General features: G+C 31.3%; 1 protein-coding gene across 2 annotated transcripts in view; it reads right to left on the bottom strand.

Annotated features, from left to right (window-relative positions):
• The window catches only part of MS3_00001987 (uncharacterized protein), a 205025-nt gene that overhangs the window by 83433 nt on the left and 105524 nt on the right, over positions 1-16068 (bottom strand). The window contains exon 1 of one of the 2 annotated variants that reach the window (XM_051209533.1): positions 5310-5417. The exons of the other annotated variant lie outside the window; for it this stretch is intronic. The gene's annotated coding sequence lies outside the window, so the exon portion shown is untranslated. Of the gene's footprint in view, positions 1-5309; positions 5418-16068 lie in introns of those variants that run through there. 2 annotated transcript variants of the gene reach the window in all.

Genomic DNA, 16068 nt, shown 5'->3' with positions numbered 1-16068 from the left:
TACTAAGTACCTTTTTTTATTTCTTAACCTTATTAACTAAAATAAGGGAATGAACTCAATAAAAAAGCAATAACATTGTATACGAATGAGTAAACTCAGTAATAAAACTGAAATAGGCTAGTAATTTCTTTTTTATTCTAAGAAAGGTCATATGCTTACAAAAAATAATATGAAAATCTTTTAGGATTTATTTTATTATCCTAAATCTAATCAAAATCAGCTATGCATATATATATATATACTTGGTTGTATATTTATTTGTTTTGTTATTAGTCTCTACAAATCAATTCATTTCTCCCTGACTGACTATCCTCAATACTTAATTTATTTTGTAGCCTAAAACAACACAATACTAAACTAGATAGAAATTTACTCACTTGTTTCTTTTTTATGCCTTCAAGGCTTATGCATATGGTTGTCTTTTATAATCATAAGAAATAACAGAGTGAATTAGATTAATTGTTAGTAGATTTAGCAGAAACAGAAAAATCGGTCATATATATATGTATATAGGCGTTTAGAGAGTATACCTAATTAATCCGAAAGAAGAACTGACTTATTACTATTAAGTTCTATTTATTGTTAATATTTAACTATAAATGACATTTTGATAACAGAACATTTCTTTTCTTACTATGAAATTAATTATACTGGACAAAATTATATCATTTTATTGTTGCAAAGATAAGATACAGGCATTTATAAGTACTTCATTAAATATCTATAAAACTGAGACAAACAATCTCTAATAAGAAATTATTATCATATTAAAGTATTCCTTTAAACTGAATACAAGAGATTACATATATACAATTTGTAGAGTATGTTTATGCTTCTATATCTAATGATAGAAAACATGATTCTAACAATGATTTAAATAAACAAAAATAAAGTTTGTATGTATCTGTAATTTGTAAAATGACTGAAAAAATAATACTTCCTTGAAGTGTTGGTTTTTTTCTCTGATGGGTAGACAAGTACGATTGGGCTAGTAATTTAAGACATACTTGTGGAAATTTATTTGGCATTGTTTGCTTGTATTTTCCTACTGTTATTTAGGACTGCAATTGAACAGTCTCTTGTTGGCATAAGTGCATCTTGTGCGAATTGCCTAAATATTGCCTTAAGTCACATGCTTTTTAAGCATAGATGGGCAGTGGCTAGCAGTGGGATCCAGGACGCACGTTACGTCCTATTTGGGGCTTGTCAGCTGGATATATCTGCATCTTAGGGTTGATGTTCCCTTTAGGACTCAAATGTTTGTGAATTAAGACAATATCAAGGCAGTCCGCATAGGATGCACATATGTCAACAAGAGACTGATCAACTGCCGTCCTAAACATCAATAGGGAGATACAAGCAAACAACACCAAGTGAATTTAAGCTTCACCCCATTGCACAAGTAAGTGGTTATCAAGAATCAGTAGCTAAGTGGATAACGTGATGGCGTTTGAAGCGAACGAAACTGAGTTTGAGTCTCTGAATGAACATTAAGTGTGGAATGCGGGTATATCCAAATCTTTACAGACATTGAATTGTCGAAGTTACACTCAAACTAACCTCAGTTAATGAAATTTAAGTAACTCTAACGTTACTTACGTTTTTATTTACTTGCTGTGCGCAACCTGAGTGAAAATATTTACTTCCCTTCTTAGGAAACTATCACAAATGAATCACTGTGTTCAATAATTTCTGAGTTAACTGAAATCTACATTTTAACATTAAAGTAATCAATCCTATTTAACTCTCAAATTTCACTTATTCTCCAGTTATCAGAAAGGGGTTTTGTAGAGATTGTAGTATTATAACACTCGAATTCACAAGCCGATCTAAACTAGATCTTCACTGAAAACCTAGAAGCACTAGACGACAATTTCTTCCTAGTTTGGGACTTCTCAGCAGTCCATTACTGTAATTTTGCATACGAAACTCGAAACCATGATTTCCGGTTTCACGCGAACTCTTACCCTGTAGACCAATGAGCCGACACCCAGTGGTGTTAATGTCTAACTTCAATCAATCCATAATCTTGCTCAACGTTGGATACCGGCTTATTGGTCTCTAGGTTAAGAGTTCACGCGCGAGACCGAAGGTCTTTGGTTCGAGTCTCACGTGCGTGTTCGTTGATGTGCACTGCTGAGGAGTCCCACACTAGCGCAAAATAGTCGTTCAGTACTTTCAGGTTTTCAACGGTTGTCTAGCTTAGATCAACTCGTAAAATCAACTGTTAAAATGTTGTCTAATTTTAAGGACCGTAATAAACTATAAATGGAATTCTATATTTATGTATATCGATGAAATAATACTAGTTTTGACGAATGATACATGCATTTTCACATTGATTTACTTTTAATACAAATCCTTCTTTCTACCACCATATAACATTCATGTCTTTTATAAATTCAATATATTTTGACTGTCTATATTAAAAAAATATAGTCGAAAATGTTTAAATATACAAATATAAGCCCGCTGTAATTATATGCTTAATTGCTATTGTGTTATCATTAGGCATCAATAGAATTCATTAATTTATGGATTCATTGTAAAATATAAAAATATATTTCTAAATGTGGAAACTACTTATTTAAGTAAATATAGGAAAATTAAAACAAACTAATTACATGTAAGAGTATATGTTATTACCGAATTCTATATAATATATTATATGTTTTTGATTAGTATATTTCTGTAGGGAAAGATATTATTCAAGCAATCATGGGATTGTGGTATCGGCTTTATTATTATTATTTATTATTATTAATCACTTTATTCAATATTATATTTTGGTACAATACAGAATTCTCAGCACAAGGTACTTCAACAAGTTACTTACGCAAAAGCAGTAACAAATAGAAAAAAAGGAATAAAAAGTTTAAAAAAAACAGAAAAACTGTACAACTTTTAAAATGAGAGACATGTTAATAATGCAGGTCATTGACTAGGTTAACTCTAACAACCTGTTCGTCACAGAGTATATTTGCTAGATAAGGTATTATAGAACTTTTATACTTTTGCTTGAGTGCATGGATTTTAATGTAATTACGTCTCGTTCTACCAGAAGATATACATGGAGAAAGATAAGAGTGAAGGGGATGGTTAGTATCTGATAAGTTAACATCTTCCAGGAGTTTGCATAACTTTAGATGTTAAGTTTTTGATTGAGATCATTAACCGATTGATGTAAGACCACCATTAAAAACCTGAAAGGATTGGACGGCCGTTTCATTCTATTGTGGGACTCCTCAGCAGTGCGCATCCACTATCCCGTCCGTGGGACTCGAACCCGATGCCTTCAGTCCCGCGTGCAGACACTTAACCTACTGGACCACTAAGCCGACATCCAGTGGTGTTACTGTCTAACATTAACACCGTCGGATCTCAATCAAAAACTTATCCAGTAGGTGTGTTACATAACTATTATATTATGTCAGAGTGATTATAAAATAATAATGCGTAATTTGATGAAAAAAGGTTTATAATTGTGGTATTTATTTTATATAACAAAAATTCTAGATTTTCTAAGGATTAGGGATCATAGTAAATATAAGAATATTTATACTAATAAAGAACATCTCTGTTTGGTTTACTTTAAAGTAAACACTATGTAAGATTAAGCATCAATTCCTGTAATACATAGAAAGTTATTAGAGCCTCCTATCATCACATGGTTAGGAATGAATTACTCAAAATTGAGCTGAATATAAAATATTGACTATACATGAAAATTATATTATGTTTAGATTATTATGAATAAATAATAGATATATTTATGCTATTTGTGTTTTTGTCTACAAAGTGAGAGAAAAGCTTCTTCATTTTCTTTACAGAAAATAATCACGTAATTTTGTAAAGAAAGAAAAAACAATGGTTAGAATAACGGATTTATAATGTAAACTATTTAGATAGTAGTATTTTGTTGTTAAAAATGCTTTTAGACAAATATGAAAGACACATTATTGATTGTTCACAGCATGTTATGAACAATTCAATTGCATGTACTTCTTGTTATGTGAATAAATCCAATGATTGACTGATAAGTCATATTTCAAAAACTATTTGTATTTAGCCATCCATTCCCTATTTTCACTCTAAGAAATAGAAAGGATTACGGAAAGAATATTGTTTCTTGATGTTTACAATGATTTTAGTCTATGACTTATGGATTTAAAAGTATTAACCATGTTATTAACTGAAATAGACTTGAAGTGAATATTTCAAAGGTTAAAATACAAATCGAACGTTCGTATACATTTTATATCCTTATTATGTATCCTTAAACTTTTAGAAGTAATATATTGATCTAAAAGGGCCATTTTAAGGGTTCGTTAATCTAAATTTGGTTATAAAACAAAACAAAAAAATAAATCATATAATTATCAATAAACCATGAAATTGTTAGCATTTAAATACACTAGATTTGAACTCTTCTTAAACATAATACCACATTTTATTTACTTATCATCTAATACATTGACAGGACAAATTCATTGAAATAATTCAAAAATAATAAGTAAACATTATATTAAAAGACTAGTATTTGAACGAAGAATATTCTTTTCGATAAATTCTCATCAGGTTCTACAATTCATATATCCAAATTAATAATCCGAAAAATGGCCAGGTTAAGAGTAAAGCACATCGTTTAAAGCATGTGAATTTAGGATTGTCAAACAAAATACAATAAAATGGTTAATGTTGATATGATTCATACAGAATGTTAACTTGAATCTACGTATATGTTAAGTGAAATTTTAAGATCCATGATCAGAATAAATATGGGTCAAATAGGGTGAGAGAGAAATAATAGTGCAATTACAAACCGGTCATAGTGCCAGTATAAGCCAATCTTTTTCAGATTCTGATCATGAATCTTAAAATTTCACTTAACATATACGTAGATCCAAGTTAACATTCTATATGAATCATATCAACATTAACCATTTTATTGTATATTGTTTATCACAATCCTAAATTCACATACTTTAAACGATGTACTTTGCCCTTAACCTGGCCATTTTTCGGGTTATTAATTTGGATATATGAATTGTAGAACCTGAAGAGAATTTATAGAAAAGAATATTCTTCGTTCAAATACTAATCTTTTAATTTGACGCGGATCTTTAAACGATTAAAACATTATATTGACCATTTGAGTTTACTTGCTTGCTATCTTACAACCCAATTTAATTTCTAGCTGATTTAATACTAATAATATATTGCTACACTTATCTATTTAATAAAATACGAAATTGATAATATTAGAAAGTATCAAGATGTAAACTAAACAATATGAATATTTGACTTACATAGTTGATGTTTAAATGAATCATTGAAATTTCAACTTCATATCAACTAATATATATTAATATCCTTTTTATGAGTTAATCAAAATTTTATTTTTTTGTTTTTTAAACTAGTAGTCATAAACAAAACAAAAAAGAAGTAGTTGAACATAACCGAATAGATTAAATTGGGAAAATTGTAACAAGTCTATAGGTATATGTGGATAAAACTTATCACTATTCACATTTCAAATGATTTCATGTTGACAAATATTTTAACCAATCAGAATAATAATATTCATAATGAATACTGAATTATGATTGGTCTGTTGTTTTTTATTCGGTTTATAGTTCCAATCTTATCTAAAAATGAATTAATAAATTATCAGTAATAAAATCACTGAACTGGGATAATTAAAATGTCAGTTACTTTGTGGTTAATAGAATAAGAAAAATATATATTCCACTTACGAGATAATATTTTCGAATAGTTAGATAATAGAACATATTGCTTTGAAGTGGGTATAGATTTAACGGAAAAACTCACACCTGATTTATTTCTGTGTCATTTAGTTTTTAACATAAAGTAATGTATCTGTTTTGTACTGATAAGATACATTTTTGACAACGTATGTACAGTACCCTGTAAAATAATTGTATAAAAATACGTTCATTGATTTTCACAGTTAAAATCACAGGTCAATTTAAGCTAGACTGATTTAAAAACCTGAAAGCATTTGATGGATGTTTCGGCCTAGCATGGGATCCCTAAACATTGCAAAACCTGTCATCTAGTGTTTTCGGCTTTTCACTGGTAATCCAGCTTAGATCGACTCGTGATTTTAACAATCTCCACAAGTCCTCAGTTTATTCATTCATTATGTTCCGGATTCAAGGGATTAAGATATATACTTGACTCCAGACCCGTTGATCTGTTACTTTACACACAGTTGCATCATCAGATAGTTTGTTTATATGGATCAAAACAAAGGCAAACCTCAAAATAGTTTGATTATGAGTTTGTGAACAAAGAGTTTATGCTATGATATTTTACACTTGAGTGAACAGAACTGTTTATACTAATTAACTGCTAAAATAATTTACATATATATATATATAGGTTCAAGGCATACTCAATTAAAGCCTTCCTAAACAGTATTTGCGAGATATCGAGTGACTTGATTTAAAGTTATTCAGGATTAAGCACGATGAAACATTAAATTGTGATAATTTAAACTGTATCTGTTCAATCCAGAAGTTCATTAAACAACCCAGCACATATATATAAAAGGAAACATGTCACAGTAAATTTTACTGTCGTAGGCAAACTATGTTTTCTACACTGTTAAAGCGTATAACAACTTGAAACATTATTAAAATGCTAAAGAACACAAAATAGTTTATACACATGTATAATCCATGTAAAATTATGCTGACTAAACATTAGAAGAATGCTTTTCAACATGGAAACAATATAATTGGTTTCACAGTTTTAAACGTTACATTGAAGTAAGCTTATACCTAAGAAAGAAACAAAAAAACCCTAAAATAAATGCACAACCAAATAAATATAGGGTAGAACCCTTCCAACAAACCGGTTTTATTAAAATAGATACATAATAATTTATGTTCCTTTTCATGTATACTTAGTATATATAGTAGTTGCTCTTTGGTTTAGAATGCTATTTAATGTTTATTATGTTTTAACTTAAAAGTGTAACCAAGGAAATGTTTTTGTTTCTTATCTTCTTTCCATCATGAATCTTCGGATGAACTATACAAAATTATTAGATAACTGAATAAATAATCATAACGGATGAAAAAACCCATAGATTTTTGTTGCACAGGTATAATTTTTAAAACAAATTCGTTTTTAAGTTCTGAGTGACTGTATCCATAACCAAATACGTAAAAAGAGCCTTATCAAAATATCATATGTTAAAGTGATGTTCTCACCCAAGTTAATATGGATGTTGACATTTGTTTCAGGAATTTTGTTTCTAGGATTATATTTTCAATATGTAGATTTGTAGAAGTTTCAGCATTTTCACATTTGAAATCACGAGTCGTGGCCAGTGCTGCACGATCTGTGTCGGGTGTCAGACTGCTAACCACCCCCAAGCAATGGATGATGGGTTGCTCAAGATTATGTGTTGATTCAAGCTTGACATTAACACCATCGGATGCCGACTCAGTGGTATAGGGATTAACAATTCGCGTGAGACCGAAAAAATCCTAGTTCAGAGTTCCGCGTGCATAATATAGATGTGGATTTCTGAGAAGTCCCATACTAGGACGAAATGGTCGTCTAGTGCTTCTAGGTTTTCAATAATGATCTAGCTTTGATCAACTCGTATTTTTAACTGTAAGTAATTTAAACGGTGTCTTTTAGAGGTGTCGCAGAAAATTATAATTTAGTTAATTTTCAATTTTAATAGAATATTTAATAAAATTCAATTTCTATTAAATGTTATTCTGAGAACAAATTCACATTAAGAAACAATAGTATAGGACGAAGATTGTAGATAACTCAAAATATACTTTTCTATGCATCCTGATAATTATTCCACAATATGTTTGTACAGATTTATATATTCCCTAACAGACTCAATATAACTAACTCAATTTAATTATTCACCTTATCAATATGTATATCTGTCGCACTTATTAATGTTTACACGAGTGCATACAATTGTCTTACATTAAGTCACCTTGATTGTATTGTTTAATCTTGTGTCAGCCTTAACGAGGTTATTTACCTTCTAAAAGGAGACATACTACTTCTACTAAGTTTTCTAATCATTAGGTTATTACAAATATATCACTATTTTGTTGTTATGAACCATCCACCTAATGTTCAACCTGTTTTTTTAAGAAGAAAGGGTTTTACTAACTCACAAAAAAAACTACAAAGATCTATAGTCAAAATGAAAAATTAAAGTATTTAAATAAGACCCCTTACTTTCCATAGAGCTACGAACCAGCGTTACCTATATATTAACGATATTAAATGATCGGAAATAAGTATCCACAATATGAGAAATATAATTACAATAAACAAATGAATTAAAAGCAATTTTCACTGTATATATTATATATCAGTTACATATAAACTTACGTATAAGATATCACTACTTTATCTCTAAAACTTTAAATTAATCCCTATATAAAAGTATATACCATAATGGAACAGGGATTCAGTAAGAAATAATTCATCAATAATACGAATTGAATTAGGACAATTTCAACAGTTGAGATCATGAGTCGATTGAAGCTAGATCACCATGGAAAACCTGGAAGCACTGAACGGCCGCTTCGTCCTATTGTGGGACTCCTCAGAAGTGCACATCCACGACTCCGCCTCGCGGAATTCGAACCCAGAACCTGTCAGTCTCGCTCCAGGTGCTTAACCAACTAGACCACTGAGCTGGCATTTAACGGTGTTAATGTCTAACTCCAACTAATCCACGAAATTGAACGACACATTCACCATTGTCATCCGTGAGTTTTTCAAAGTGGTCTAGCTTCAATTGACTCATGATCTCAACTGTTGAAATTACTACAATCTCCACAAAACCCCTTCTGACAATAAAACAATTTCGTTGTCAGTATAACTCAGAAATTTACGTTGTATAAAAAACTTCGTATATTTCTTATATTGCTTATAAATATTTAATCACTATAGTGATTACTTTTTAGGGATAAGACAGAATGACTATAATAAAATTACTGAATTAAATCTATTAGTAATGCTTTTTCAGGTGTCACAATCAATAATCATCATGTTATTCGAATAAACTCCCTGAATTTCTTAGCCTTTTATCATCAAAAGAAAACTATTGAATTTAATTACAATGAAAATAAGTAACAAATAATTTAAGTGATTGTAAATGTATCGACGACAGAATTTCTACAAACGACTTATAAAAGTGTCTATTATTCATTATTTCTTCTCGCCATATATTATTGATAAACAAGTATATATACATATATATCCATAGGCATAATTTTTGTATCATATTTCTACTTAACTCTTTTTTATCAATGAAGTGAAGAAAAAAGAAATTATTTTTGTTGCTATGCTACATGAAATCTTTTTATTAAATGAAACTAATTTAATTTGTCACAAGTTATGTTATTTCATTAAAATAAATGAATAAATTGCATAATACAAAATTCTTATTGAAAAAAGAAATATATACATATATATATGCATAATGTTACCGAACCCAGAGAAGTTTGCATCTAGGTATGGACGAAAGTATAAACTGACCGACAACGATAGATCAAACAAATTATTGAATAAAAAAACAACAAAAAGCAGAAAGAAATGGACACTTTTGTTTCAAATATACAAACACAGAGAGAGAGAGAGAAAAACACTAGTGAAAGAAGATTAATAGGAAATAAAATAGATAGAAATTTTGGCGATCATGCTTCCTGTCTCAAGGTCTATCTTAGCGCAAATGATGATGTCTTTTTCACAAATAATCTAATAAACAGAAATAAGAGACGAATAATATACTTTACTTTAATAATCATAAAGTTAAAAATAATAATTATATGTTGCGAAATCGGATTAGTGTATAAGTAAGTATTAGACTGTAAGGCTAAGGGATGAAGAAACGATCTAAATGAAAAGAAGGTTGACGAAATTTATAAGTTTTCAATCATATATATATATATATATATATATATATATTTGTTCTTCGCTACTCAAATAGCCATATACTTTAAGAGATACCTTTCATTTAAATAAACCCACACTTATTGCAGCTTTCTGAATCAAAGGATCTTTATGTTTGATTTTACACTACGTATATTTCAGTGAAATAGTTAATAAAAAAATGAATGGTAGTATATAGGTCCAAATAAATAATATATTCTAGATGATGACAATGGTGAATGTGTCGCTCAATTTCGTGGATTAAGTGAAGTTACACATTAACACCGTTGGATGCTCGCTCAGTGGTCTAGTGGTTAACTGCTCGCGAGGCGAGGTTGTGGATGCGCACTGCTGAGGAGTCTAACAATGGGACGAAACGGTCGGCCAGTGATTCGAGGTTTTGCATGGTGGTGTAGCTTCAATTGACCCATGATCTCAACTATTTATATTCTAGATAGTTTGTTTGTTAGTAACTGGAATACACATAATAAGAAAGATAGGTTCAGTGAAGAGTTCTCTTTTCGATAAATTCATTTTCAAAGTTGTACAATCGCAAATATATATACAAATATTTTTTTTTCAGGATGACAATAATTAAAATAATAATGATAATCTTCTGTTAGACATGATGATGGTGAGGTATTTCATAATGCTGTGACATTTTTGGTTCATATCATTTATAAAAATTATGTTTTCTTAAAATTCACCGACCAAAAACAATGTATATAGTGAATGTAATTTCTTCTCACTTACATATACACACAATGTGTTATCTTAACATATTTCGTTTCACACCACATGTCACTTTCACACTAATACAAATACCTACTTTAAACATTGTTAACGTTGACTGGACGACCTATTCTGTATACAGTGAATCGGAGAACCATGTACCTATTAATACTCGATAATTTTGATGTTTGATTATATTTCCTTGAAAAAGCTTGGACCAGATTGTCAGGCGAGACGTTGGATTTACTTAAAATTCATTCGTTGAGATTTTGCAAATACATTCTTCCTCTTTATTATAAGACATTAAGTCCACGGTAGAAGGAGAGGTTATACCAATCTCTTTTGGTCACACAATTCCGGTATTCCCAGATGTATGGCTATTGCTTCGGCAATCAGCCTGAAAAAAGTAGTATATATATATATATTTGCGGTTGTACAACTTTTAAACTGAATTCGCCGAAAAAATCTTCGCTGGACCCATCTTTCTTATTTAAAGTTTATTTGTTATTGATGTAAAAATTGTTGACTTGATTCATACTCCAGCACATTGTCATTATTAATTATTGAAAGTGTTGAAATCATTCTAAAGTAAAAAATATCTATATCATTTTCTAAGTTTACAGTTTTAGCAAAATAATTTGGGAATTCTCGTCTAACGAATTAAAAACAACTTTTTTAAATATAACAACAGTTAAACAAAGAGGCTAAACATTAATACCGTTGAATGCCAACTAAGTGGTCTAGAAGTTAGACACTCGCATGCGAGACCGAAGATCCTCAGTTTGAATTCCACGAGCGGGATCGTTGATGCACACCGCTGAGGAGTCCCACAATAAAACGAAACGAACATCCAGTTCTTTCAGGTTTTCAGTAGTGGTCTAACATCAATCGATTCATGATCTCAATCAAAAACCTAATAATCTCTACAACCCTATACTGATAAGTCAAAAAAATTAATTTTTAAAACAATTAGTTCCTTTTATACATTTCAATAAAGCAATTAGAAGATGGAGTAGATCTGAAAAATATGATATATTTGCACTATACATTTCGAACAATCTGGTCTCACATACTTCTCAGGACATTTTATATATGAAACTTATCAAAGGTCAATTAAATGAAAGTTCAAGTAAAAATGGTAACAAAGGGGAGAGAAACATTTTTTTACATCGTGTAGAAAGAATAAGAAATTGTCGCATTATCATAGGCCATGAAATGTCTGAAGGATTACCAGGGTAAATTCAAGGTTACGACAAATTGTTTTTGTACAAATAAGGGCGGTTTAAATTTGCGAATAGCCAAGGCTTCAATAAATTGTGAATTCCGCCTTGATGATTAATATACAACATTTTAAAAACTGTATTAATGTCAATTTTGTGCCTCGTTTCGATCATATGTTTCGCTATCGATGAATATGGTTTTCTACCTCCCACGTTGATCGGACTATTTGATACTAACTGGTTTCTAAGCTCTCCAAGCACGTGTTCAATGATCCTTTATTGCATTGTTCGACTACTCCTTCCTATGTATGTGTGTCCACGCAGACATGTAAATTAGTAAATACAATGGGATGTGACGTAATTATTTGTGCACTGTTTAGGTCTATTTGGAATCATGGGCTTAGACTTTTCAATCACAACCAATTTAGCAACATAATAAGTTTTCTCGATGGCCGCTTTCAATCTCTATACTATTCGATTCACCTCTATATGTTAGATGGATATAAACTTTTTTCTTTGGAACCGAATAAACGAGAGGCCTTAGCGTTAACTGACATTTACACCTATTAATAAAGTTTAGTGGATGACCATTTGATATTAATGTGTCAGTTAGCAAATGCTCATCTTTTTCAATCCTATCCGTAGTGCGAATCCTTTGAATCCTATTAAAGGGACACTTAATCAAGCCTCGCTTTTGTCGCAATAGACGAAAACGATGAAAAGTTAAGTATTGCCCTATCCAGGATAGTTTTCATTAATATCTCAAAAAAATTTTCAATTTTTGGATTAACAATGAAATTCTTTCTTTTTTTATGTGTGTGAGATGTATTTTATTTTCAGAAACAATTTAACAGCTTTCTTTCGTACCCGAGTCATGATAAATTGATGATCAAATGAAAAAAGGGTATAAAATACCAAAATCTTTTCGGAACAGTTATGAATCCAAAAAAGAAAGAAAGAAGTTGAGTAATTTTACACAAAATATTTTAAAATTTATGCTAAAGAGTAGGATTTTTACAATTGATTGATCACTGGGTGGTGATCAATGTCATGTGTGTCAAGTCCTTATTTAGTGCAGATCGAATGCTATCGATCATGTTGCAATGTGGCCACCAGTCTAGGTGACTCGACACTGGGTTTTTAAATGATATTTATTTGATAAACATCTATCTATTGTATCAGTTTTACGAGCCTATTAATTACTTTGAGTTGAAATACTATGGATTAAGATGGTGGAGAAGGTTTGTAGCTCAGGTGGATGATTTTGATGCTTTGTTCTCTGAGGTGGATCGTTTGGTCATAGAGCTTTCATCGTTCTTTTGAACGACATCGTCAGCACAAACTTCCTCTTCCCATTTGGCCTTGAGGATTTCAAAAGAGGGCAAATAGACAAATAAACTTTAAATAAACATTAATGTAATTCATTATGATATAAAATGTATAGCAATTTCCTTCTTCAATTTAATACTACATTTGATTGCTTCTCGTTGACCTTAAACATCGAGATCTACAGGACAAGCTGTGAGCCATATATGGAGAAATTCGAACACTTTATTTCTACCTGAAGTTTGTGCTGATGATGTCGTTCAGAAGAACAATGAAAGCTCCACGACCAAACCATCCAGCTCAGAGAACAAAACTTTGTCAAAATGATGCGTTAAAGATAAAGCTGAATATCTGAAAACTAAAATGAACTAAACTTTGTATTGAGTTAGGGTTTTACAAAGAGAAAACACTGTATTTTGTATGGGCTCATTTTTAACCGTTTTATACTAACAACAATGTTATTCGTTGTGTATTTTAAATGCATTTTACTTATATCTTGTAAAATATGCATAAAAATTCAGTATTTTATTGTTAGAACTCTGTTTATTCGAGATACTGGGATATGATAATTTACCCTGATTTAAATGAATATAGTCTTATGTTAAACTTTCGTTATGTATATGTTTTTTTAGTATTTCAATATATTTTTATTTTGCTATTATCAAACCGTAACATTGGCACGGTTTTAAACTGCTTTATAAAATAACTGGGAAGAATTGGAAAGGAATGTCCAGGAAAGAGTTCGATGGGGAATCCTGCTGGACGGCCTGTGTCCCATAACGAGGGGTAACGAGCGTAAATAAGTAAGTATATCGGCTTACTGTATTTTATTTCTGTATGTCAGATCTCGGTTAAGAAAACCTTCCGAAATGATTAGTGATTTGAAGCAACCATTAACATGCACTGCTGGTCACAGTGGGTTCGTGCCCCAACTAGAGGCGATAGTATACTCGATCTAATATTTAGTAGAGATGTTATCCCACTATCTGTAAAAGTATATGATGAATTTGAAAGCAGTGACCATAAGATAGTAGTTTGCGCTCTCCCTATCTATTTCTCTTATAACCCACCCATTCAAAAAACCTGTCAATATAGAGACTATAAGCATGCTGACTGGGACCTCCTGCATTCATTGATTAAACTTTCAGACTGGGACAACTTTTTTTCATGTAATAGTCTCATGGATGCTATCGACGAATTCTATCTGATCATTAACTCTTGTTTAGATTCCAGTGTACCTCTTAAAACGTACAGGTTTAGTAAACCTTACGAAATATATATACCAGCTAAATATCGTAATAAACTAAAACGCCTACAGAACCGTTATTTTAAGTCAGACGACTTCACAGCAGTTGCACAAATAACAATAATTTTTAATCAAATTAAAGAGGAACATAGGTTAAAAGCCATTAATGAGGAGCTGTTAGCCCTTAATACTAAATCGAAAGTACAAAACTTAACTCTCCCTTTCAATAAACGCACTAAAGCAACTCGAAATGTTGATATACCTTGCATCCAGCATAATAGCACTTTTATATACGACTCTAAAACCATGGCCGACCTTTTCAGTAGTATATTCGCGAATGGTGTAGAAAACATAAGTGGCTATGCTCCAAGAGTTATGTGCGTGACTAGCAACTCAATAAAATCTATCTCCTTCACATGCATGAAAATTAATAAGGCTATAAATACCCTTAAGCTTTCGAAAGGTCACGGAGTAGACGGGATTTCATTTTTTCTCTACAAATATGGTGGTCCAGATATTCCACTTCTTCTTCTAAAGCTGTTTACTCTCTCTATGGAAACCGGTTCTTACCCTTACTGTTGGAAAACCGCGTACATCATACCACGTTACAAATCTGGAGATAAGACTGACATGAACAATTACCGACCAATAAATATTACTCCAGTTATTTCTAGGATTATGGAAAAAATTATAAGTGATGAACTTTCCAACTATTTACTCGCTGGAAAATTTATCAATGATACTCAACATGGATTTCTTAAAAATCGTTCTTGCACGACATGTCATTTCGACTTCTTTAATTTAGTCTATTCTCTACGTAGCCAAGGATATCTAGTCTTAGTGCTATATCTGGACATTTCTAAAGCCTTTGAGATGGTTAGCCACCAACTTCTTATAGGTAAGCTCGCATCTTATGGGGTTCAAAATCCTTTGCTTGCTTGGCTTGATTCCTTTCTCAGCAATCGATACCAAATAGTTAAAATTAACTCTTCATTGTCTAACGCTGTCCCTGTTAGAAGTGGTGTAATACAAGGTAGTGTCTTAGGCCCTTTGCTCTTTTTAGTGTTTATCAATGATATTTGTGAAAGTTTTTGTGTCGGTAAGCCCCTTCTATATGCAGATGATCTTAAAGTAGTATATTCATTTTCTGCACATGAGCTGAACAACGTGCAAAATTGCATCAGCATGGAGCTTAACAAGGTGGCACAGTGGTGCTTAAAATGGCAACTGGAGCTTAATACGGCTAAATGTGGATGGATATGCTTCGGCAATACATCACTCAACCTAGACATTACCATAAATGGAGAAGTGTTACCTAGGTTACATACAGTTGTAGACTTAGGACTTAGATATTCCCAAGACCTGTCGTTTACAGAACATATATTAAAACAGACCTCTAAGTCTCAACGTCTAATAGGTTACATAACTCGAAATCTTTACAACACTGAGTCACGTATTCTAATGTACAAAGTTTGTGCTCGACCTCTCCTGGAATACTGCACGTTTATTCTTAGCAGTGCGCTCATAAAGGATAAATTAAGGTTGGAATCAGTACAGAGACGGTTTACACTTCGTATTCTTGGAGCCGATTGT

The sequence above is a fragment of the Schistosoma haematobium genome, chromosome 1 (assembly GCF_000699445.3).
Source record: "Schistosoma haematobium chromosome 1, whole genome shotgun sequence".
Classification (NCBI taxonomy): Eukaryota; Metazoa; Platyhelminthes; class Trematoda; order Strigeidida; family Schistosomatidae; genus Schistosoma; species Schistosoma haematobium.
Note: the sequence above shows the minus strand (reverse complement) of the source record. Positions and strands in the feature narration are given on the sequence as shown.